This window comes from Nelumbo lutea, chromosome 1 (assembly GCF_056320005.1).
Source record: "Nelumbo lutea isolate HS-2025 chromosome 1, American lotus-T2T, whole genome shotgun sequence".
Taxonomy (NCBI): Eukaryota; Viridiplantae; Streptophyta; class Magnoliopsida; order Proteales; family Nelumbonaceae; genus Nelumbo; species Nelumbo lutea.
Window position 1 is genome coordinate 78,618,705 of NC_142684.1, and position 25,655 is coordinate 78,644,359.

At 36.7% G+C, this 25,655-nt stretch overlaps 1 long non-coding RNA gene and 1 pseudogene across 1 annotated transcript; one reads left to right on the top strand and one right to left on the bottom strand.

The window, feature by feature from the left end:
- Positions 1 to 351: 351 nt before the first annotated feature.
- On the bottom strand, positions 352 to 1,727 carry LOC148875572 (uncharacterized). Its single transcript, XR_016100164.1, has 2 exons — positions 1,582 to 1,727; positions 352 to 1,486 (listed from the first exon to the last, which is right to left on the bottom strand). It is a non-coding gene; the product is annotated as an uncharacterized LOC148875572 (long non-coding RNA).
- Positions 1,728 to 7,974: 6,247 nt separating this feature from the next.
- LOC148875573 (protein HEAT-STRESS-ASSOCIATED 32-like) lies at positions 7,975 to 25,023 on the top strand (annotated as a pseudogene).
- The last annotated feature ends 632 nt before the right edge of the window (positions 25,024 to 25,655 follow it).

Consider the following 25,655-nt stretch of genomic DNA (forward strand, 5'->3'; position numbering starts at 1 on the left):
GTTAGGAATTCAGCTCTGTACAATAATAAAAGAGCCGTTTGATATATCTTTTTGGTAGTTTTAACAGTTAAAAGATGTATTGAATTTTTGCATTAAGATCTGTGCAGCGTGAAGTTTGTTTAGCTAAGGCGTATTTTCTCATGTGTTTTTCTGCACGAAGACGAATAGAAAAAATGTAAAACTTCCATTTGAAGCTTCTCAGAAATTGCCTGTTTTGGGCTTCTTGATTTTTTCAATGCATGCTTTTAGCGGTTATATCTACTACAAACTAAATGGGTAAAGACTGAATCACGGTCTGCTGGACTTATAAATAACCGATAGACCGCATGAAATGAAAAGATACACTAAATAGGGCCAAAGAGTCCAACTAAAGATAGAATACACTGAAACGAAAAAAAAAAGTTACAAATATATAGTTTTACAACTTACAACAAGAAATGAATTCTCTAATATAGGATTCTTTCTTTGGTATAAGGGGCATTCTTTTGGAGGGAACTACAAGACCCATGAAAAGTTGCCTCTACTAAGCTTGTTGGACCATTTTTTCCGGATAAGTGTCTCCGAACTCTCACTTGCGGATGGATTCAAGCTGAGTTGAACCAAATTTTTGGTTATATGAGCTTGGTTATATTATTCATTGGACTCGAGTTCAATTCGATTAACAAATAAGATTATATAGCGAATTTGAGTTTGAACTTTTCATGAGGCATGAGAGGATTCGAATCTACCCTCTAATGACTTGCGCTCCAAAAACGTCCCACACCATTAAAAGACGCGGCCGTTATCTCATCCCGTTGGCTCCCAATTCACCCAAAAAAGTAAGTTTCCCTTTTTCTAGTCTGAATTCAATCTTTCACTCCTATGGCTGAAACTCAGATTGTCCCATCTCCTCCCCCACCGGATCTTGCCGAAAAATCCGACGCTGATGATCATTCCGGCAGATACACCAGAACTCTCCATCCCTCTCATTTCAAATATTCTCAAATATTTTTTTTTTCAGTTATTTAACTTTTTTATACAATAGAAAAACGCAGAAAGGAAGAACCGCCGGAAGATAAGCAAATTTCATGGTTATTTAAGGAATGAAGATGGCGTTAATTAAAACTAAAATAATTGTGTGGGTTAGACAGAGCACAATCGTTTTCGTGACCAGAGGGTTGGTACTCTCAAAAGAAAAAAAAAAAAGATTAGAGGGTTGAAGCTGAAGACCTCATAAACAAGTTCAGAACTTGAAGAGTAGTTGGTGGTTGAGTTGCGTAAATTAATTCAGTTTGGCTTCCATCGAGGAAAATGATGAATCCTTTTCCTATAGTCGTCTTTGTTGCTGATAATTTAAAGATAGAAAGCAGTCGGTTTGTGGAACTTAAGAGTGGCAGAATCAAGATAAAGAGCTATCTGGGGATAACATGAAAAGACATTATTGCCATTGTTTCAAGCCTTTATCTTAACCAGAGCCAGCACCTGTATCTGTCGCGATTCTTTCCTTCTGCGTTTTTTCAATTGCAAAAAAGAAGAAATTAAAAAAAAATGAAAAAAACATATTTGAGAATATATGAGATGAGAGGGATGGGGAGTACGTACCTCCGATGTATCTACCAAAACGATCATCAGTGTTGGATTTCTCGGCAGAATCCGACGAGGGAGGAGATAGGGTGGTCTAGGTTTCAGAGGACAGGTCAATAGGAGTGAGAGACTGAGATTGGAACTTGAAAGAGAAAAACTCACTTTTTTGGGCGAAATAACGGCCGTCTCATTTATCTCTGCACGGGACTGAAATGCGACACGCGGCGTCTTTCGATAGTGTGGGACGATTTTGGGGGGCGGGGGAGGAAATCGGCGGGGGGCAGATTCGAACCTGGGCCGAATATGTATCCCGAGTATTTTTTTGACATAAGAATGGGGATAAATCTGTTTCCAATAAAAGAAGAGGGCCGAATAAGAAATATTACACTCCAGAGCAACAATGCTTTTAGCATTAGCAACAACAATGATGAATGATAACGGTTGGTGGCGATTAAAATAAAGCAAAAAGAAATTAAAAAATGAATAAGTGGAGAACATGGTGTAATGGATAATGACTTAATGGCTGAAATCATCGTTAGACGTAAAACCATTGTTGTGGAGTTGTGGTCAGCTGGTCATAGAATCTAAACTCAGTTGGGTTGGAGCAGAAAAAGATAGGCCTCCTTAAAATAATCAAATTTGGTTTTGCAGGGGTACACGTTCATCCAGTTTGTGACAAGTGGCCCATGTCATATGTATCAATATTTATACACGTGTAAGGGAGCACATGTAATCTATTAAATGGAAGTGTAAACAAAGTTTGCGAAAAAAGTAGGAAACCCAGACGCGGTTTTATTGACCACATGCATGATGCATAAAGGTACCTTTACCTTTAAACAAAGTTTTTTTTTTTTTTTTTTTTTTTCATCTTTTCATCTTTGCTTCTAATTTGTTACTTATAGGGGATGCTCTTATAACATGAACAATTTTTGTTTTTATTTGTTTTTAAAATTATCACATAAAAGTAAAAAAAATAAAAACAAAAACATATTATACATGTTCTTAATCTTAATCACAATGGGTTTTCGGAAAAGGCAAAAGAAGAGTAAATTACAAAGGCCCCAATGTACCATGGGGGTCAGTGACAAATACCAATCTCAACTTCCATTTGCGACAAAGGAGTATAAATACAATTACGTAGAATGTAAAACCTTACATTTTGTATTATTTTATAAGTATTTGAAATGTACATATTTGTATTTGTATTCTTTATAGACTGAGATTTTAGCTGCCTTTAAAAATGATGCAAATGGAATATAAATTCTGGTTTAGGGTGAATATGTCAACAATTTGTTGGGAGGAAGGAATGTGCCAAGGACGAAGTATGCCACATTGTATCCATTCCCATATGAAATGGTAGTCCATTTCAATATGCTTCGAGTGATCACAAAATACGGGATTGTTGGCAATATGTAAAGAAGCCTGACTATCACAATGAAGAACCACTGGCTGTAGGGGAATGCCGAGGTCATGAAGGAAAAATAAGAGTCATTGTATTTCACATGATGTAGTGGCCATGTCACAACATTTAGGTTCAGCAGAAGAGCGAGCCACAGTAGGTTGTTTCTTGGGTTTCTAAGAGAGAGGATTGTGACCAAAAAATATGTAGTAACCAGTAACAAAGCGCATGGTAGATGGACAATCGCCCCAGTCTGAATCACAGCATGTAATAAGTGTGAGAGGGCCACCAGAGTTGACAAAAATACCATGACCAACAATGAACTTGATGTAACATAAAATTCGTAATGCAACATTCCAATGGAGCTTGTGGGGGTGATTCATGAACTAACTGAATGAATTAACAGAGTCAACCAAATTTGGTTGAGTGATGGTGAGATATTGCAAGTGACCAATTAGGCGGCGATAAACAAAGGGATTAGCATGGGGGATGCCCATTTTGTCATGTAATTTGATGTTCTACCCCATGGAAAATTCAGAAGGGCAACCATCTGACTATTCAATGTCAAACAATATGCCAAGTGCATACTTGTGCTAAGATATAAAAATGCTTGAGGAATTTCAAGCAACTTCAAGACCCCAAAAATATTTTAGAGGTCTAAGGTCTTTGATGTGTGTGACTTCTGGGAAGTTTATGGCCGGTTCAAAAGAGTTAGAGTTGCCACCCAATTTTTAGAGGAAATGGGCCCTCACTTTTGAGTTTGAAAAATGGTTTACTGGCCTTGATAGTGACTCCGTTCTCCACCAAGGAAAGGCACTAAAACAAAAGGCTTTGGGTTCAAAGGTTTGGAAAAGGAAATGTGTTAGACACTCCTCTCTCCAAGCTGCTATAGCAGTCCACTATGGGAGTAATTTTGGCTCAAATTCTAGTATAAACCTACACTAACAAAATTGTCCAAAGCTCCTGAAATCTGGCAAAAATGTTTCCAACTTTGCCTAGAATTAATTTGAAGTGATGCTATCGGGTTTTAGGTACTAGTTTCCCTAAGACCCTTGCCTCTTTACCTCTTTTTCTCAATCCAGAGGAAAATAGGAATACAGATTTCCCAAGATTTCAGATCTTTAAGCAACCTGAAACTAAATTAAAAGCAAAGAGATGATGGAATGAGAAGCTTACCTCTCTTGTACGACCTTGAAACAAGTTTTCCAACAGTCGAAAGGACTTCAAATGAAACTTGAACAAGGCAGGAGTTAGGCTGGGCATTTCTCGTGTTGAGACTGAAAAATAGAGGATGAGGCTTGAGCTTGGCTACAAGGATACTGAGATTTCAAGCAAATTGGGTGTGCTACAGGAGTTGGGAAAGCTCTCATCCCCCTCTTCAAGCTCGAGTTGAGCCTCTATTTATAAAGAAAATGGAGGGAGATGGGTCTGAAACTCGTCCAACTACAGTGTTTGTAGCTTAGCAGAGTTTTTTCATAGAAATGAGTAAGGATTTTGAAAAAAAGGGGCTTGTAGTTGACCCTTCATTCTTTGTGCAACAAATCTTCTCGATTTTGGGTGGTTTCTCATGGGTTTCATGCGTCCAATGAGGGATTGGGGCGTGCCAGACGTTGCAGCCCCGTATTTGGGGCTGATAGTGGCAAAAAACATAAATTTGAAGAACTTTTAAATGATATTTTGTCTTTTCTTGATGTTAAGTAAGGGCTTGTTTGGCATTTTGGGTTTTCTAAGCCTATTAGGCTCAAAATCACTGGTCCAGGTGTTTTAAAGGGGTTAAGTAAGGATCTGACGTTAGTCATCACCCACTTAAGATCCTAAGTTGGACAACTGATGTGGTGGTTCAATCAGGTGCGTAAAAAATGTATCTCTCTAGTTTAAAGGTCAAACGAATGAATCTGGTAATGAAATTTGGTGTGTTGGGGTTTTTTGGGTTTCTGAACACAGTGATGAGGTCTGATTGGACAAATGGGGTTAGGAAGTTTGAGATCTATGGCTGACAATTTTGGATCAATAAGATTTGTTGAAATATAATCTTTATTTGATGAAGGGTTAAATGGGGGAATTTTGGAATGAAATTTGGTGAGTAGGCATTTTCAAACATCCCAAATCTTATGGAAGCGACTGATCTTTGATCAGAGGTGTGGATTGACTGATTTAGTTCAGATCATGGTCTTAGCTTATGATTTTTTAATCAACAAAAGGGCCTGGAATGAAGTCTTGTTTTTTTAACGGTCAAATGGAGGTGTTTAATCGTGAAATCTGACATGCTGGGATATTTTGGGTCACTAAACATGGTGGTGGGGTCTGGTTGGTCAGATAGGGCTTGGATGATGGAGGTTTGTGACAGGTGAGCTTTTGATCAATAAGATTCATCAAAATAGAATCCATGCTTGATGAAATGTCAAATGAGGGAATTTTGGGATAAAACTTGGTGGGTAGGTATGGATTGAGATTATGAGGCCGTTAAAAGGGTTTGATCGTATTAGGTGTGTACAAATCACACATTTTAGATTCGATGAGCGTCGTAGTGTTATGTGCATCAAAATGGGATCTCTGATGGATGATTAGCTAAATCCAAGAATTTGGGGTTGGAATTTTTGCATGATTGGTTGTTTGAGGATTTTGTTTCACATGATGGATTTTGATCGGGATTAGGTATGGTGATGTGGCATAATCAAGACCATCAAAAGAGAATCAAATAGGAGATGGGTTAAAGAAGGGACCGAGCAAAAATTGGTGCTAACAATGTGAAATTGGAAGTGCAAGAATTCTTTTAGAGAAGCTATGGCGGTTGAATAATTGCCAGCCACAATGATGTCATCAACATAAATTAGGACAACGTGAAGGAAGAAGCAGAACTCTTTGTGAAGAGTGCATAATCGACCTTGAATTGAGAGAAACCAGCTACAAGGAGTGCATTAGAGAACTTTGAAAATCAGTTTCGAGAGGCTTGTTTTAAGCCATAGATGGACATATGAAGTCTGTGGATTGTTTGCTTCCCCTGTCTAGTAAAGCCGGGAAGGAGCTGCATATAAACATTTTCATCAAGATCACCATGAAGAAATGCGTTATTTACATCAACTTGAAATAAAAACCAATTCTTAATGGTTGCAATAGCAAGTAAAAAAATGCATGGTGCCCATTTTAGCCACAGGTACAAATGTGTTAGTGAAATCTAAGCCTTCAACTTGGGGGAAGCCTTTGACAACCCGACAAGCTTTGTAACGTTCTATGATGCCATCAAGCTTGCATTTAATTCTATAGACCCATTTACAACTAATTGTCCACTTGCCAGGCAATAAATCAGTACAGTCCGTGTACCATTGTCATGTAAAGCTCAGATTTCAACATCCATGGCATCACACCATTTGGGTTCATTAATAGCTTAGAAATAGGATGTGGGTTAAATGTGGTGAAAGAGAGAGGTGAGAGCGCCAGGGGACATTGAGTAGAGCAACAGTAATCCTTCAAATAGGAAGGTGTAGAGCATTGCCTCTGAGAGTGCTGGCGGGCTGGAGGTTCACATTTGGCTGTTGAGGAAGGGCATGGGTTAATGGAAGTGGAAGGTGGTTGGGTAACACCATGTGCAGGTTCGGTTGAGGGAGAGGGTTCAGGTGGTTTAAAGGGCACCATTAGAGATGTGGTAACATCGAGGAAGGGAGACGGAAGTGGAATTGAGGAGGTGGGTGTGCGAGAATAGAATGGAAAGATGTCTTCATGGAAGACGACGTCTCTGCTGGTAAAAATGGTGTGGGACTGAAGGTCAAAGAGTTTGTGAGGTTGGTTTGCAGAAGAATTACTTGAATGGATGCATGGAATTCGGTTTGTACATAAGCATGAAAATAACATAACAAATCATGCACATCAGATTTTAGTCGCATGAGAAAGACCCAAGTGCATCTCGTAAAGTCATCAATGATAGAGAGAGGAAATAACAGGTGAAAGGGGAGCGTGTTTGCTTGTCTAAGGGGAAAATGTCACAATGGTGTGAAACATTGGAAGTGAAAGGTAATTGTGAAAAAATATTTTTAATTTTCTTTAATCGTTCATCAAACGGATGGCCTTAAAGTCAATGCCATACATCAAAATTACTAGAAGAGGATAATAAAGATATATTTGGGGGTTTTGGTTCTGACATGAAGTAATATAATCCACCCCGTTCTTTACCTAGTCCAATCACCATCTCTGTATCCAAGTCCTCAAACACACAATGGTTAGGATAAAAAGTGCAGGAGTTAGTAATTTTGTTGACTGATGACAAATTAAACTTGAAAACTAGAACACGAAAGACACTTGTGAGTGTGATATTATCATTTAAGGATGTGGTCCCAATGAGAGAGATATGGGAGTGGAGGTCCCATCATGAAAGAGAGTGTTGAAACCATGTGATCCATAGCCCTAGTGTCAAATGACCTAATTCGTGTCTATACTAGATGACAATAAACTCAAATGGTTACTTGCATTTTTATTTATATACTTATATTGCATATATATAAATAAAATTTGATTTATAATTTACGGTTTAGTTTGATTTATAAAATCCACGAAATTAATTAACTAAAACCACGAATCATAAACCAAATCTTTTTTAGGTGCGAAACAAACCACATTGCAAATTTGATTTGATTCAGTTTAATTTTGCAGTTTGAAGTTTGAATTGAACATTGCTTCTTAGGGGATATCTAATTATCTAAAGGGAAAATTCCATTTTAATACCCTAAACTTAATTTGGGGTAGTGTCAAGTTAGTACTCGAATTTTTAAACATGTCACTACAGTATCCAAACTTTCAAAAACTATCAATTTGGTCCCTACTTTAACGATCCATCAATTATCATATCACACAATGACATGTACAACTTAAAATTTTTCAAAATATCAAAAGAAAAAAAAACACAGCTCATGACAGTCTCCCCATCGGCGCCGGGTTGCATATTCTAGGTCGTTTCTATTGTTGTTCCTAACAGTCTCCTTGTTGGTGCTAGTACTAGGTGAAGCCTTCTTGGTGTGGCAATGGGGAACCCTAATATCACTCTCCCACTCACTAATGAACTGAGTGCCAAACTTCTGAGCTTCGAGAGGATATTACAAGGGGTCAATGAGAGCAAGAAGGATCGCAGAGAAGTTGGAAGGGGGAATGGGGGGAGGGTTGTGGAGAGGGATATGGTCGGTGGGGTGGGACTTTCCGAAGAACTATGCTTGGAGAGAGGTGGCATGGTTGGAATGGGAGGTGTGGTTTCGGACATGAATGAGCTGCTGAGGGGTCTAAATGAGTTGACTCGATGGGATCGGACAAGTACAGGGTGGCCTAGGTTGCAACTAACTATTAGAGTTTGTTTAGGGTTTCCAAATCCCTATCTCATAGGCACATCCAGGTACTCCGTCAGTCAATCGGGTCCATTGAGGGAGATGGTGTTGATGGTACATAGGAAGATGAAGGGGGATTGCTGAGGGACTGACTTGAACTGGGGGCCCATGACTTGAAAGGGTTCAGGTTATCAAGGATATGGTGTTACGATTCTCTTCTAATTCTGATTGAAATTGATAAGGGGTGATTTGGCCCCACCTAATAAGTAAGGGGCACGTGGATGTAGCCTGCTTGCCAGACGACAGATCAGTGTGTGATGCCACGATAGCAGATCATAGGACCTCAGGAAAGTGGTCACTTCGAAACCAAAGCACCACGGTGCTAGAGCACCTTGGTACCCACACATACCAAGATGTCACGTAACCGAACCTAGAAGGTCGCCGGTTATCTTCGAAACTCCTAGGATCACATCGCGTAACCTAGACCTTATCTTCTCTCCGTCTGAATCGGAAGGAAATGACAAACTTCATTTATTAATGTGTTACTCTCCTACTAAAATGGAATGGATCCCAACGTCATGAGCCAAAGATTCCGGGAACGTTTTGAAGACCTACAATATCCCAGCTATATAAGGGCATCAACCCCCAAGACTTAGGTACGCGCTATTACTTGCTCACTAGCATTCTAACACTCAAGTTTTCAGATTGCAACCATAATATAGTATTGACTTAAGCATCGGAGTGACCTCATTGGGTTAGCCACCCCGAGTCTCTGATCCTCTGTCTTGTAGCTTGATCCAGCTCACCAAGCAACTAAGGTCCAGGTCATCTTCTAGCTAGGAGCTTCTAGATCGCGCACAATTAGAAATGATCATCTGATCCTTCCAGCAACACCGGTAAGGGAATTGACATGAACGTCACTAGGGGGCAAGTTCATTAAATGTCACTCCCTCAAGGCCCCTCAATAACAATTGGGTAGTTTACCATTCCCCTGATTGCTTTAGGGATCCCCTCTCCATTAGTGCCTCAGACAACCCAACAGATAAATGTCCTGTTGCCCCAAGTGAACACCACATTTTCAAAGCCCTCTATGACCCCTCCTGGGGTTGGGCATTCTCAGTTCGACGACCTCATTCAGAGTGTCAGGACGATGCAGATCCACCAATTCTAGTAGTTTCAACAATATTATTTCTACCAACAATACCAGCAGCTGATTCCACCATTGTAGCCAAGCCAACAACAGATTCCACCAAAGCACATAGGTCAGTACAAAGGGCAGAACTAGAACCAGAACTAGCACAAGGCCCATAAGAATGTCCACCGATCTACCCATCGGGGTGAGGGGATTACTCACAAGTTATCTATGGTAGAAATGCCTGGCATCGACCCTAGTGTGATTGCTCACAAGTTAAATGTAAACCCTTTAGCTAGGCTAATTAGACAAAGAAAATGCAACCTCGCCCTAGAGCGGTGGAGGGTAGTCGATGAGGAGGTCAGGAAGCTCCTCGTCACAGACTTCGTCTAGGAGGTCCATTACCCGAGCTGGGTCGCCAAACCTATGCTGGTGAAGAAGGCCAACGGCAAGTGGCACGTGTGTGTCGACCAATAATTTAGATGTTTTTTCTTGGTCCACGGTAGAAATGCCCAGCATCGACCCTAGTGTGATTACTCACAAGTTAAATGTGAACTCTTTAGTCAGTTAGTTAGACAAAGAAAATCACGGAGAAATTTTATACTCTTAAGAGCAAAATTGTTCTTCAAGTCTCTTCATTTCTCCAGTGGTTGTTCAACTATTGTCTCTTCACCCACTACATATTGCTCAACTATCTTTCCTTAGTTGTAGGTCGATGGGTATCATGAAAGAGTGTGTTGAAACCCTGTGATCCATAGCCCTAGTGTCAAATGACCTAATTCGTGTCTATACTAGATGACAATAAACTCAAATGGTTACCTGCATTTTTATTTATATACTTATATTGCATATATATAAATAAAATTTGATTTATAATTACGGTTTAGTTTGATTTATAAAATCCACGAAATTAATTAACTAAAACCACAAACCATAAACCAAACCTTTTTTAGGTGCAAAACAAACCACATTGCAAATTTGATTTTATTCAGTTTAATTTTGCAGTTTGAAGTTTGAATTGAACATTGCTTCTTAGGGGATATCTAATTATCTAAAGGGAAAATTTCATTTTAGTACCCTAAACTTAATTTGGGGTAGTGTCAAGTTAGTACTCAAATTTTTAAACATGTCACTACAGTATCCAAACTTTCAAAAACTCTCAATTTGGTCCCTACTTTAACGATTCATCAGTTATCATATCACACAATGACATGTACAACTTAAAATTTTTCAAAATATCAAAAGAAAACAAAACACAGCTCATGACAGTCTCCCCATCGGCACCGGGTTGCATATTCTAGGTCGTTTCTATTGTTGTTCCTAACAGTCTCCTTGTTGGTGCTAGTACTAGGTGAAGCCTTCTTGGTGCGGCAATGGGGAACCCTAATATCACTCTCCCACTCACTAATGAACTGAGTGCCAAATTTCTGAGCTTCGAGAGGATATTACAAGGGGTCAATGAGAGCAAGAAGGATCGCAGAGAAGCTGGAAGGGGGAATGGGGGGAGGGTTGTGGAGAGGGATATGGTCGGTGGGGTGGGACTTTCCGAAGAACTATGCTTGGAGAGAGGTGGCATGGTTGGAGATGGGAGGTGTGGTTTCGGACATGAATGAGCTGCTGAGGGGTCTAAATGAGTTGACTCCAATGGGATCGAACAAGTACAGGGTGGCCTAGGTTGCAACTAACTATTAGAATTTATTTAGGGTTTCCAAATCCCTATCTCATAGGCACATCCAGGTACTCCGTCAGTCAATCGGGTCCATTGAGGGAGATGGTGTTGATGGTACATAGGAAGATGAAGGGGGATTGCTGAGGGACTGACTTGAACTGGGGGCCCATGACTTGAAAGGATTCAGGTTATCAAGGATATGGTGTTACGATTCTCTTCTAATTCTGATCGAAATTGATAAGGGGTGATTTGGCCCCACCTAATAAGTAAGGGGCACGCGGATGTGGCCTGCTTGCCAGACGACAGATCAATGTGTGATGCCACGATAGCAGATCATAGGACCTTAGGAAAGTGGTCACTTTGGAACCAAAGCACCTCGGAACCAAAGCACCACGGTGCCAGAGCACCTTGGTACCCACACATGCCAAGATGTCACGTAACCGAACCTAGAAGGTCGCCGGTTATCTTTGAACCTCCTAGGATCACATCGCGTAACCTAGACCTTATCTTCTCTCCGTCTGAATCAGAAGGAAATGATAAACCTCATTTATTAATGTGTTACTCTCCTACTAAAATGAAATGGATCCCAACGTCATGAGCCAAAGATTCCGGGAACGTTTTGAAGACCTACAATATCCCAGCTATATAAGGGCATCAACCCCCAAGACTTAGATACGCGCTATTACTTGCTCACTAGCATTCTAACACTCAAATTTTCAGATTGCAACCATAATATAGTATTGACTTAAGCATCGAAGTGACCTCATTGGGTTAGCCACCCCGGGTCTCTGATCCTCTGTCTTGCAGCTTGATCCAGCTCGCCAAGCAACTAAGGTCCAGGTCATCTTCTAGCTAGGAGCTTCTAGATCACGCACAATCAGAAATGATCCTCTGATCCTTCCAGCAACACCGGTAAGGGAATTGACATGAACGTCACTAGGGGGCAAGTTCATTAAATATCACTCCCTCAAGGCCCCTCAATAACAATTGGGCAGTTTACCATTCCCCTTATTGCTTTAGGGATCCCCTCTCCATCAGTGCCTCAGACAACCCAACAGGTAAATGTCCTGTTGCCCCAAGTGAACACCACATTTTCAAAGCCCTCTATGACCCCTCCTGGGGTCGGGCATTCTCAGTTCGACGACCTCGTTCAGAGTGTCAGGATGATGCAGATCCACCAAATCTAGTAGTTTCAACAATATTATTTCTACCAACAATACCAGCAGCCGATTCCACCATTGTAGCCAAGCCAACAACAGATTCCACCAAAGCACATAGGTCAGTACAAAGGGCAGAACTAGAACCAGAACTAGCACAAGGCCGATAAGAATGTCCATCGATCTACCCATCGGGGTGAGGGGATTACTCACAAGTTATCTATGGTAGAAATGCCTGGCATCGACCCTAGTGTGATTGCTCACAAGTTAAATGTAAACCCTTTAGCTAGGCTAATTAGACAAAGAAAACGCAACCTCGCCCTAGAGCGGTGGAGGGTAGTCGATGAGGAGGTCAGGAAGCTCCTCGTCACAGACTTCGTCTAGGAGATCCATTACCCGAGCTGGGTCGCCAAACCTATGCTGGTGAAGAAGGCCAACGGCAAGTGGCACGTGTGTGTCGACCAATAATTTAGATGTTTTTTCTTGGTCCACGGTAGAAATGCCCAGCATCGACCCTAGTGTGATTACTCACAAGTTAAATGTGAACTCTTTAGTCAGTTAGTTAGACAAAGAAAATCACGGAGAAATTTTATACTCTTATGAGCAAAATTGTTCTTCAAGTCTCTTCATTTCTCCAGTGGTTGTTCAACTATTGTCTCTTCACCCACTACATATTGCTCAACTATCTTTCCTCTTTTTTTTTTTTTTGTTCGGTTGTTTGATGATCCTGGTAGCATGAACTCATTTTATGTCTAGTGCAGGAGGATATGTAAAGTTTATTATTGGTTGCTTGAAGTTTAATGGAAGCTCACAAAGTTTGATGCCAAAAAAATTAATCAAAGTAGCTAACATGGTTCACAAACACAATTTATACATGAGTACTGGAGATTGTTGAACATTTTTTTCACAGATGACTGTCTGATTTCAAACAATATGTAAAGGTATGTAAGGAATGGAACTTGTGTCCCTCTACTTCCTAATAATACAAAAGGAAGTCTACTTTTCCTTAAGGCTATGATTGGTTTAAAGGAAAAGGTAGGGAAAGGAAGGGAAACATAAGAAAACCTATGCGAGATTTGTAAAGGTTTCCTTATATTTTCCTTCCTTTCCCTACTTTTTCCTTCAAACCAAATACAGCCGAAACGTATTCATAGGAATGCAAGGATTTGGGGTTTAACTTTATTGAGCTTTGTGGGCTCACTTGCACTTCCTAAAGAAACTCTTTTAACATTTATACATTTGATAAAAAATGGTGACCTGAAAGCCAAACCTCAATTTGCAGTGGAATTCAACGATTCTAACATCCCAGTTTCTGGTTGTAGAGATAGAGCCTACGGGGCTTAAGTTTCTACGTGGTAACTTCTGAAATCAATTTTAATTAAAGTTGCCACTTATCTTTTATTTTGAATAGTAACTGAAAATATTTTATTGATAGAAAAAATAATGTAAAGGTGTAAGGAAATTAAAAAAAAAAAAAGAACTAATAGGGGCACACCCTCATTAAAGAAGGACGAATAAGCACTGTATTCTTCATACGCAATTTTTTTTAAAGGTAATTTCATTCAAAAAGAAAGGAGGGATGTACAAGAGGATAGGGCAAAAACAACAAAAGGAAACAACCCTATCATCACATAAAATGCATCAAAATACCATGGGAAGATAACCTCACTTGAGATTCACAAGTTGGTCATCTTTCTTCTACATGCATAGGTGGATAACTACAATAAATAATATTAAGACAAAAAACCCTAGCAGAAGGTATGCTTAGTTGAGATTCACAAGCAGATATCACAAAAAAGAACATGCAATGTGGATCTTTGAAATGAATAGATCAAAAAACCCCAAAATCAGAATATTAATAGAAAAATATCTCATTCAACAACCATAAACATATCCAGAATGGATTCACATGTAGTATTACAGAATACAGGCACAAACTCCCATTCATACCATTGATCAAGATTTACAAACATAACTTGAAACGCACCTCATATTAATTAATTTAGTGTTGTCAATGTAGGGGGTGATGATCAGTTGTTTTGGCCTCCCAAGGTGATGCAATGACTAGTCAGTGCCTAGGTGTTGACCACTCAACCACAAAATGTATATGTTCTAAATTTATGATACTGATAGGGGTAAGGAAGAAAAAACGAAAAAAAAACCAAATCGATGAGACTGAAATGAAAAATTTGGTTAATTGAACCAATCAGTTTGATGTTTTTAAAAAACTGAAGGTTCGGGTTTGGTTTTGGTTAACCGAACCAACCGGTATACATATATTTCTATATACTAGTAATTAAGCATGTGTGTTGAACATATAAATTTTTTCATATTAATTATTTAAATTTTAGATATATCATAGTTAGGATATAAATTGAAAATTAATAAAAGGAACAATACGGTTAACAATAAACTTAAATACTTGTACTAAATGTGCACTGGCAGAAATTTTAAATTACAATAACAATTATTATTATTATTATTATTATTATTATTATTATTATTATTATTATTAGTAGTAGTAGTAGTAGTAGTAGCTGCTGCTACTACTACTACTACAACTACTACTAAATTTTGTATTCCATTTCTGTCTTAAACAAAAATAAATTATTTTTTAACAATTATTTTTATTTAATATGATGATTACATAACATTAGAAATGTTTCAAATTGTCTTTGACAAAACTCTATACTTTTTTATCTTTTGTGTTCTATATTTTTTAAATATTTATTATTTAATTATGACATCATGAATTTCTTTGAAAAGTTAGATCATTGACCCACCATTTAAATAAGAAAATAGATTTGCTTTTGGATCAATTTTAAATTATATATTTCGTCTACACTCTATAAATAATTTTTACTTATCACACTTAATTTTTGTTTGACATAAGTAATATATAATTTTTATATATTCTTTTGATTACTTGTACTTTTTATTATTTTTTAAATATTTATTGTTTAATTATTATATTATCAATTAATCCATTTGACCCAAACCACTAACCCATGACCCAAAAAGAAAAATAGTTTGATTTCTAGGTTGATATTAAATTTTGTACTATGTTTCCATTATTGATAAAATTATATTTTATGTATAAAATTTATTCTTATTCAATATAATGAATGTATAATATTATATATATCTAATTTTTTATTTTTTTATAAATATATAACATTATGTCTTATGTATAATATTTATTTTTGTGATTCTTTGTATTTTTATTTTTAAAAATTTTATTATTTGACTATGACATCATTTCATTTTTAGGTTGATTTTAATTTTGGCATTCCATTTTCATCATTTACAAAAATACTTCTTGCATTTCATACTTAGTTTTGCTCAGTATAATAAATATATAATATTATTTATTTTATTTTTTATTATTTAATTATGACATTATTTATTAACGGATTTTACCCTAAATGGTTGAATTGCTTACCCACCAACGAGAGGGAAGAAAATGGTTTTGCTTTCAAATTATTTTTCAAAATATTTGTTAAATGTTGTGTATTTAATTAGTACAATTTCATGATGAGAAAAATATATCTTAAATATAGGATTTAATAAGAGAATATACATTAGATATGAGATTTAATGAGAGATAATAGGAAAATAGTTTTACTTCCAATTGGTTTTAAATTTTACATTTCATTTCCATCATAAATAAAAACATTTCTTATTTATCATCAATGTTTTCAACTTGTTGTTGACCTAGCCGATTGAACCGTTGAAATCGTTACTTGGCTTTGATTCTAGTTTTGGTTCTGTCAAAACTCCCCTTTTGGTTAGAAACCGTCAAACCTAGTAACCAAGTCGCAGGTTGCACACTTAATGATGTGAAAACTTTTGGAAGTCATAACTTTGCACTCTGATGTTCGATTGGGGTTATATTTTTTTTTTTGTATTTTAAATAAATTTTCAAGATCTATATGTCCCAAGGAAATTATGTGCCTTGCCTTGCTATTTTCACGAAAAAACCCCTTTTGGCCCCAAATTGTAATTTTGAGTATTTTTTATAAATAAAAAATTCAAAATAGAATTAAGAATATAAATAAATGAAACATATTACATATATTATATGTAATATATGTAAAACAAAACTATGATATATGTATAACATAATTATACTATTTATTGATAAAATATGTATTTGTACACACACACACACACATGCACATAGTATTGACATAGAGCTGTTTGACTCATTGACCTTGACAGTCGAGATGGTAACCTATGATCCAAAGGCAAAAGTAGGTTGGCCTCTGGATTGATTTTTAAAACATTGTTTATCATACTTATTATTGTTTAATATGTCAAATATATGATGTTAAAAACACTCCCAGTTTTATTAATTTATATATTTTTTGTATTTTATATATTTTTGAATTTTATTATTTAATTGTGGCAACATGGATTGGCCCATTTGATTCAAATGGTTTAATTTCATACCACCACCTAGATGAAAACACTATTTTTTGAGATAGATTTCAAAAGTATAAGTATTTATGTTATTGAATTATTAATTTATTATGTATGTATTTAATTATAGAATTTAATGAAGAGAAGAAACAAAGAAGCCTTAAATATATGATTCAATGAAGGTGAATGCAAATCAATACCTTAAATGTTGGATTTAATGAGAGATAGTTGAATTAATGCATTGAATATCTTAAAATTAATTCTTTTTAACTCATTTAATATCAATAACTAATTACCCTATTTGCCCTTATTTTTTATCAATAAATTTAAATATAGAGGTTGCCATCACAAAATTACAGAAATATTCTTGAGGCTATTCATACTTTTTAAAGTAGTATACATTATATGTATATTATATATTTTATATTATCCATATATTATAAATTAATATATATGCATTATATATAAATATATATTTGTAATATATAAATATATTCTATATTATTTATAATAGAATACTTTATATGTATTTCAAGTTTTTTATTATATATTTATATATTTATATATTTATTTATAATATATTATAAACTTAAAAAAACTAAAAAACCAATAAACTTAACTTATCAAACGGTTAGCCGGTCGGCTTTGGTTATTGATTTTCCAAAGATCGGTAGTACCAGTTTGGTTTCAAAAATAAGCCCACATTTCGGTTAACCGAACCATGAGCACTGTTAGATGGTGATGCAATATAAATCAAAATAAACTACAAATAATGCAATAAAAAGATGATATAGAGTTTTTCTTTCAATTTTTTTAGAGAAGTGGTAACTTTTATTTCAGACTTTGGAGAGAAAAAAGGAGGATGTATATGAGAAGATGATATAGAGTATTTAGTTTAGTTTTTTGTAAACAAAACAAGAAAAGCCAAATATGTTGAAATGGAGAGCAACAATCTTTGTTTTCAAAGAATGCAACAATCTTTGAAGAGAGATGGACTTTAAGTCTATATGCAAAGATCCTAGGGGATCTGGAACTTCTCAAGGCCTTCCTTGACAAAGCAAGAGACTGGCAAGTGGACAACAAAACTGACACTCAAATGATTGGTACTGACTTTTTTCTCATAATTTTCTCTTCGCAGCATGACTATGACAAAGTTCTAAAGAACAGCCCCTGGATGGTGAATGGTAAGTACTTAGTTTTAGTTCCTTGGAAACCTGGTTTCAATCCATTGAAAGCTAAACTTGAGTCAGCTGATATCTGGGTAAGACTGCTTGGATTACCTATAGAGTGTTGGTCAAGAGACGGCCTGGAGGTTATTCTTCAGAAAGTAGGGGAAGTGTTAAAACTTGATGATGATACCATCAAAATGTCACGTACATTGTATCTAAGGATTTGCATGAGAGTGAACCTCACCAAACCTTTCATTCTTGAAATCCTCCTCACTTCAGAGGAAGAACGAAATAGTATCAATGTATTCTATGAAAACTTTTTTGACCTTTGTATCAATTGTGGTTGGTGAGGTCACAAAGCCTATGAATGTCCAAAAGCCAAGCAAAATGTCAATAATCAGGATGGATCAGTTACTGTCAACCGCAGGAAAAAATATTAACTTCCATAAAAAAGCTCCAAGTAATATGAGAGCTGGCATCCCAAGGGGTTATGAACGCAACAGGGAAAAGCCTTGGACCAATAAGCGAATTTTTCGAAATCAAGTGAAAATTCCCCAATCGGAACTATGTTTGGACTATACTAATGGAGTTGCTAAGACCAAATTCATAAATTCTAGGCATGCCACCATTGAACCTGCCACAAATATTCAACAAAAATGATGGGTTAAAAAAAAGGTACAAAAAGATATCAAAGGGGCAAACTGTATTGAGACAAATAATTTTCTTTGTAAAATGAAAGTTTTAATGAAGGACAAAGAAAATGTTAATGTTTATGATGTTGATTTTTAGGAAATGAAAGAAGGTAACCAGAATAAAAATTGGCTAGATGACAAGGAGGAAGACTTAGGGAATGAAGAAATTGGGGAAGGAGATGATGAAGAGGAGGATGATATGGAGGAAGATTGGATGGAGCCACTCCAAAATGAGACTATGGAACCAAATGAAAAAATGAAGATTAAGAAGAACCAACATGGGGAAGGTTATGAGAATGTTCATGATCTTCTTGGATGGGACAATATGGGTTCAAATAGTACCAAGGTGAACAATTAAACTACTTAGCTGGAACATTAGGGATGCGGGCAGACCACGATTCCAAAGACAAATTTTAGATATGAACCGCATTCACAAGTTTGGTGTTATTTTTTTGCTGGAAACTAGAGTCAACCCAGTTTGTGCAAGAAAGATAGTGAAGTCTTTGAAGTTTGAAATTTTTTTCTTGTTGATTCTGTTGGTTTTGTTGGGGGTCTTTGGATCTTATGGGGAAAAAATTTATGTAACCTCTATATAATGTTTTCTAATGATAGACTTGTTCATGTTAGCATAACTGAATTAATTTCAAACAAATCTTGGATGCTTCAAGTGGGTTAAGCTTGGGGATAAAAATAATAAAATTTTCCACACTTCAGCGACCATAATAAAATCTAGAAATAAAATTACTATTATTAAAAATGACGAGGGTGAATGAATAGAAGATCAAGAGGGGATATCATGTGTCTTTTATGAGAAATTTAAGCAAAGATTTCAAACAGAAGGGACAAGAGGAATTGAGGAGTTTATTAAGGAGATCAATACATGTATAACTGAGGATCAAAACAAAACAATTATTAGGGAGGTCACTGATGAAAAAATTGTTGAGGCTCTTAAATCAATCAAAGACCTTAAAGCTCCTGGTCCGAATGGTCTTAATGCCTTATTTTTCAAAAACTTTTGGGATATCACAAAAGATTTCATTTGTAAAGCTGTAAGGGCTTTCTTCCATTTTGGAAAATTGTGTCGAATATTGAACAAAACATTTATAACCCTCATCCCAAAAAATGGGAACCCAGGAAATGTAAATAATTGTTGGCCCATAAGTTTATGCAATGTCATCTACAAAATTATTTTAAAAATCCTTATTAACAGAATTAAACCTTTTTTAGATAATATTATATCTCCCTACCAAAGTGCCTTTGTGCCAAACAGGCACATAAATGACAACATTCTTATTGCTCATGAAGTGTTACATACAATGAGAAACAAGAAAGGAAAAACTGGTATGTTTGCTTGCAAAATTGACATGGAAAAAGCATATGATAAGAATGAGAATTCATTGAAAAACTCTTGAGGAAATTTGGATTTCATGGGAAATGGATTAGTTGGGTTATGGAATGTATAAAGAAGGTATCATATCAAATTTTAATAAATGGAAGCCCCTTTAAGGAATTTACCCCTTCTAGAGGGATCAGATAGAGGGATCCTCTATCCCTCTATATTTTTGTTCTTTGCGCTGAAGCGTTAGCAAAGAAGCTTGAAAAAGAATCTCTAGGTAAGAATAACCCAATTGGTTGTAAGGTTGCCAAAGGAAGTCCAAAAATACCAATTTTAAAGTTTGCAGATGACTAGATTTTCACTGAGACATCAATTACATGATGTTTGAAATAAAAGACATTCTCAATAAATTTGCTACGGCTTCTGGCCAGTGCCCAAACTTTTCAAAATCTATGCTCCATTTTCGAAACATACACTATTAAGATTCCAAAAAATTTAGCAAAAATTTTGAGGATCCCAATCCAAGCAAAGTCTGATATTTATTTGGGAGCCCCCATAATAAATAGTAGAGTTTCGAAGAACATATTCTTGAATTTCAAGGAAAGGGTAAATAACAAACTGGCAAGTTGGAAAAAAAACACTTTATCCTTGGCAGGTAGAATGACCCTTCTGAATGCTACAACGAATACAAGATGAGCTCTTTCAAGCTTCCCCAAAATATCATAGATGAAATTGATAAAAGCCAAAGGAACTTCTTATGGACAAATTCTAGTGAAAAAAACTAGTTCATTTGATTGGTTGGAACAAAGTGTGTACCCCAAAATGTTGGGGTGGTTAGGGGCTAAAAAACCTTCAATGGGTTAATGAGGCTAACTTAGAAAAGTTGGGTTGGGAAATATTAGTAAACAGAGATAACCTTTGGGTTAAAATTATTAAAGCAAAGTATCTTCAGAAAGAGGACTTTTGGAATGTTAAGGAAAGGAAATGTATATCATGGACTTGGAGATGTATCCTTAAGGGGAGAGATATATGGGTTGGCAATGCCTCTTTGGACCAAATTATTCCACCTGATAGGATTGAAATGATAATCTCCTACTTAGTGAGGTTATTGGTGAATAGGGGTATGTGGATAGAAAATAAAATTTGTAGTTTGGTTCCTGTGAATATTTGGGGGAAAATAAAATCAATCTTTATCCCCTTAAACTCAAAAGAAGATAAATTAGTTTGGAGACTTAGTTGTAACGGGAAATTCTCAATTAAGTCTACATATAAATTAAAATGTAGCTTGTCTCTTCATGAAGATTTGAACTCAAAGTGGAACTCAATTATTTTAAAGGTAAATCGTCCCCCAAAATTGAAAACTTTTCTCTATCTCCTTCTTAATAAAAGACTCCCAACAAAAATGCTCCTGCAAAATAGTGGTTTAAGTGTGGATGGAAAGTGTAATTTTTATGGAGATAACAAGGATATGGATCATATTTTTAAGAATTGTATAGTTGCTAATCAAATTTGGGATGTAATGAATCCCATTTTGGAGGGTCTTACAAGCATTAGCTTGTCCTTGGAGGAATGATGGCTAAAAATTGGCAAGAAAAATTCAAGTGGAGGAAACAATGAAAGAGAAAAGTGTGCATTCTCATTATGGTATATCTAGAAAAATAGAAACAAAAAATCTTTTAATAATGTGTCAACCCCTATTCAAGTGGTGATTGAAAGAGCTGTTTTGGCCTTTATGGAATATTATGAAACCAATATGAAGCCTAAGGGTGTTGATTCCCATAAGGTGTGTAAATATGTTGTGGCAAACTCCAAAACTTGGTATTATCAAAATAAATTTTGATGCGTCCCAGCTAAGTAATGGGATGTGCTCAGTTGCAGCCATAGCTAGGAATTTCATGGGTGAGGTGGTAGATTACAAGGCTTACCACTTAGGTTTTTCAACAATCAACATGGTGAAGGGATGAGAGATCTATCATATGAATGGCCGAATCTTGCAGGAAGGTTGGGCGAAATTTCAAAAATTTCTCTCTCATTTGGGAATCGCATTCCTTATTTTAGAAAACTGCATTTTTAATGATCATTCTTGAAGCAAAACCATACCGGATTTGAAACCAAAGGAAGGGAGAAGGAAATACTTGATATAGAATTAAAAGAAATTACTAACGTAGGTGTTCACGCCCAAAGAGGACACTAAATCCTTTTCAATTGAAAATGGCACAACGAATGTTGAGGCAGGATCAATAGGAATGGTTCTTCAGCAAGAACCTGAGATTCTTCACCAAAAATTGAATAGGGTGATGTAAGCACAACTTCTAATTGTTTCTTCACCAAAAAACAATATCAAGAACACTTCTTGATGCTTTAGCAGGTGGAGATCGAATTGGGATGGTGCCAAGAACTGAGGGAGAGAAGAGACTACAGAGAGGACTGTGTTCTCATTGTGGATTTTGCCCCTATTTATAATCCATTCAGGATTAGCTTCCTAATCTAATTAGGAATGAGATTTTCTAATCTAAATCTTGTATTTAGATCTGAACTCTCAAGTTGATAAGACCTATCTTATTCAACTGCTAATCCCAGTCAGATTATAAATCCAAAATTAGCCCAATTTAATTAAAGCATTTAAGTCCAGTTCGAAATGGGCTTTAGGCAATCTTGTATTTAGATCTGAACTCTCAAGTTGATAAGACCTATCTTATTCAACTGTTAATCCCAGTCAGATTATAAATCCAAAATTAGCCCAATTTAATTAAAGCATTTAAGCCCAGTTTGAAATGGGCTTTAGGCCCATTAAGTGTTGGCTAGTTTGGTTCTCTTTGTATGGCGTGGGACCCTAGAATTGATCTACACATCAACCACATGGGTTCAGCCTAGCCTTTGTTACAAGGCCTGACCGAATTCACTATAAATCACAACGAACCCTTGAGTCTGTCAACATGGGCTCTTGGGCCTAACATTTACACTAAATGGTCCTTGGGTCGAGCCATTTTGTGAAAACCCAAAGACTGTGGGCAAATGCAAGATTATCCCATCAGGTATTACCTTCAATGGCCTTACACTTAATCTCTCAGCCCATAATGATCAAACACTACCCGACAAGAGAGGACTTCTCCCTCGGCTGCAAGGTACAGTGCTGCACTCTCTACTCACATGGATCCCTAAAATTAAAACCTCTCAGCCCATAATGGGCCTAACAGTGCTGCACTCTAACAAAGGGGCTGATCCTGTCACTATGATTATCCACTTAGGTGAATTCTCGGACTGCCCCAACATGCCTAGGTTTTGACCCGGTAAAGGATCTCACTGATTGGCATATCAAAGGGAATGCATCAAGCCAATCCCTTGCCAATCCCTTTTAACATTTAGGACTGTAACTGTGTGCATATAACAATATAACAAAAAGGCACATATGATATTATTTTAAATAATAGCGATAGAAACAAGAAAAATAAAACCTTCCAATAACCATGAGCTTGACTAGGTCAATTAGGCTGACTAGTCATTATTTAGCCTACTTGATCTAATTGATGCGTGGATGCCCTAGATGACTGCATCATGAGTCCCAATTAACTAGCTTTTTTTTTTTATTTTTTTTAAAATTTTTTTAATGTTTGAAAGGTTATACGACGGGGGTATACCATCTCCAACCCAGGTGCAGGTGAGATTCGATCCCAAGCCACCGCTACAACTAGTTAGTGATGCAAATTTTATGATGACTAATCAATCCATTGATAACATTGAATGAACTGAAAAAGGAAGATGATAGGATGGATGCATCTTGCAGATGATGCCAGAGCTCAGAGGCAGAGATGGAGGAGGGAGCTGGAGCTGGTGTTCATTGTTAGTCATCCATGGAGGAGAGTGGTTCCTGTTTTCCAATGGAGGAGTGTGAAGGGATCGATTTGGGGTTTTGATTGAATGGGACAACTGAAGTCATTTCCTATTCTCATGCAGGGTATTTAATCAGATTTTATCATAAAACCACCTCTAACCAAATGAAGAGGTGAGATCACCCCTGAACAAGTCAGATGTTTTCTCAGCATTAAAAGGTGGTCTTTAGAAGACAATCTAATGAATAGCCGATCTTTGAGCAGCAGTCTTTCATAGATAGGTGGTTTGTCCAGTGCTACTGAACACCAAGTAGAAACAGGCACATCTAGGAAGAGGAGTTGCCCAATAGGTTATAAGATGAAAAAAAAAATGATTAAAATGGAAAGAAAGGTCCTAAAAGAGCAAGGGGAAGGACAAAGGAAAGATGGTGGAAAAGGATTCATGTAGCTGAACCCAAATGGTTAGGCAAGTCTTTGTTGAGTTGAGTTGAAAACAGAAAAAAGAAATAACAATTAATTGACAACTGACATAGCTAAAATTGAAAACAGTTATTTCTGTCATAAACCCATATGCTATTTAGATTTTGGCTTCAACATTCTCAAATAACAACCGAACGTGTGATATAGGGATCACTGAATAGATAATTGGAAAATTAAGCTGTCAGATGGTAGAAAATCAAAGCATTTTGTAAAGCTTTGATTTAGAAAAGCTAAGGCAACAAGTGACTGGACTGGTTACTGAATTTAGCATTTTTTATTTCCTCAAATTTTTCTCAACACTTTTTACTATGAGTCCTTTCTTTAGCAATATTTATCTTTCTGTTTATTCTGCATGTATGCTATTTTAGTAAACTGTATAATGGATACTTCAGCCTCAATAAACACATTGAAGAAAGTGCTCTTTGTTTCACAATATAGTTGGCCTCAGATATCCAAAAGCTATAACTTAATTTACTGGTGTCACCATTGTTTTGTTTTAAGAGAAATTGTTGAAGATGTTGAGTTGCTGATCAGAAGGGCTGAAAGATGCTGGAAGCTGGATCAGACATGTTTATGATTGATGCTGATATCCTGATTTGCTCTTTACAGACTTTGTTGTGAAGATCATTGGTTGCCAATGACTTGAGAAGACCATGACTGAAGCATGCAACTCAAAGACCTCTGAGTGGTTTATTCAACAATATGGACCAAGGGTGCTATTCTTTCTTATTTGGTATTTTATTTCCTGTAACAGCGTTATCTATGCGTCTTTATATTGCTATTCTAAATATTCATTGTCCATGGCCTGCATTTTCAGGTGAACCTCTTTGTGGATCACTCTCAGGTAATGAATCTTGAGAGTATTTGAGTCCATGACTTGGGGTAGAAACCACATGTATCCGCTGTTGTAAAATGAATCTTGAGAGTATTCATTGTTCATGTTGAGTATAGACATAACCTTCTTTGGGAGTGACAAGATTTTAGCCTTTGGGCTTGACAAAAAAAAAAAGTAAAAGAGTGGCAGTAGCTTTGGGATTCAAAGATTGTAGGTTTACATTTGAGAGAGCTTGATATGTAGTTCTTGTTTGAAGTAGGAATTCACAGAGAATGGGACCATGTGGGATGTCACATGGTCCATGCTGGATAGACATTTGTTACACCATCCATGTAGGTTGGTCCCTATGTGAAAAGGAATTTTACTTCCGTATGCTCTCTGTTTAGTGTTTACGGCATTCTGCCATTGAAGTTCTGAAGAAAATAGTAGATAATTCACAAGATCACTGGACAAGGTCGGAGAACATTGAGGTCGATGCCCTGTCCAGATTAGCTAGCGCCAACGACATCACCATGAGAACCGTGTACATAGAGGACTTGCCTCGGCCTAGCATTCTTCGGGGGGCAGAAGAGGTAGCTCCCGTCGTTCAAGCAGAGCCGAGCTGGATTGACCTGCTCGCGAGCTTCTTGCTACACGAAACCCTCCCTACAGATCACAATGCAGCC